Below are 1,856 nucleotides of genomic sequence, written 5' to 3'. Positions count from 1 at the left end.
GGTGCCTAGTAAAGGAGAGAGATACTGAGATACTGATACAGAGAAACTTGAGAATGGTCGTTGTAGACTTTTCTAGAGTCACTGCCTCTGTAGGACAGTAAATGAATTTTTGACTATGTCTGAAGGATTTACTAGATTACTTACATTTGATGGTTTTACTTATATATAAATTCTCTGGTGTTTTCTAAGGTTTGAACCCTGACTAAAAGACTTTCAACATTCATTGCATTTGTATGGTTTCTCCCCTGTATGGATTCTCTGGTGTTGAGTGAGGTTTGTGCAACGGGGAAAAGCTTTGCCACATTATTTACATTTGTAAGGTTTCTCTCCTGTGTGAATTCTCTGGTGTTCAGTGAAAGATGAATGACAGTTAAAGGCTATGCCACATTCTTCATATTTGTGGGGTTTTTCTCCAGTGTGAATTCTCTGGTGTTTTCTTAAGCTTGAACATTGGATAAAGTAGGCCATACTTTTAAATTAACAACACCCTGACAAATCCTGGGTAGAGAACAGACACCGGCCCCTCCTCCATCCTCCTCTGACACTTGCCTTAGGGTTTCTATAGCTGCAGCGAAACACCATGACCAAAAAGCAAGCTGGGGAGAAAAGGGTTTATTTGTCTTACATTTTCAGATCATAGTCCATCATTGGAGGAAGTCAGGGCAGGGATTCAAGCAGGGCAGGAACCTGCAGGCAGGAGCTGATGCAGAGGCCAAGGAGGGGTGCTGCTTACTGGCTTGCTCCCCATGGCTTACGCAGCCTGCTTGTTTAAAGAACCCAGGACCACCAGCCCAGGCATGGCACCACCCACAATGAGCTGGGCCCTCCTGCACTGATCACTAACTGAGACGACGCCTCACAGCTGGATCTCATGGAGGCGGTTCCTCAGCTGAGGCGCCTTCCTGACCCTAGCTTGTGTCAGGCTGACACACAAAGCCATCCAGCACGCCATCCAGCACGCCGCTGAATCCTTTTTAGCAGTTCCAGGGTTATCACAACGTGAGAGCGACAAGTTCTAGCTCCAAGCTTCTAAGAATCAGATTTCCCAGGAGTCTTTGGGGTTTTTGTTTGTTTCTTTGTTTTTTCTGATGCCGCCACCGGGTCCCTCCCTTGGCGCTTCCAATTCGCCACTCTGGAATTACAGCAGGCAAGGGCTGAAGGCCACGTCTCTCAGTCCAATATCAGCAGAGAACTATTCGTTTTGTTAGGTGTGAAGATGATGTTTGAGTTGGCAAGAATGAGTTTTGCTTGTTCTTTTACACGAGGAGTTGATAAATAGAGTGGGGGAGTGTCCTACCAACAACTAATGACAGCCCCGACTTTGGTGGCACCCTGGGTAAACAGACCTGGAGACGAGCCGGGCTAACTGGATCGTAGTCAGTGCATGGAGAGTTCACGTTACCTAAACTTACATGGGTGAAAGACTTCGTCAGAAGAATAAAATATTAAAAGAAAACGGGGATTTTTTTTTTTGCCATGCACAAACAAAGATGTTGGGGACAGGCTACAGCCCACTTCGGGTTTCCTTTCTCACTCAAGTCTTCTCTACGCAAGTGGAGTCCCTCTAAGGCCACCCAGTGCAGGCTCCAGCGATAGGGTCTCTGAGTTTTACCCCCACAGTTAGAGGGATGGTTTCATGTTTGGGGTAACCTGGAATGCAGAGGGGCTATCTTCCTTTGATTATCTTTAAGGACCTTTTTCTGGAACTCTCCCTTAGGTGAAGCGTGAGACTGCAGTACCCCTCCCTGCCACCGGGGGCAGTAGCGCCAGGCTGCGAGCGCCGGCCTCGCGCGCGCGCCTCTCTTGTCTGTGCGCAGCCGCCCGCGGCGCGCGTCTATTGGCTGCCGCTCGTGGCC

This window comes from Acomys minous (assembly GCF_964271855.1).
Source record: "Acomys minous genome assembly, chromosome: 14".
Lineage (NCBI taxonomy): Eukaryota > Metazoa > Chordata > Mammalia > Rodentia > Muridae > Acomys > Acomys minous.
The sequence above is the reverse complement of the archived record's forward strand: the minus strand, read 5'-3'. Positions refer to the sequence as shown.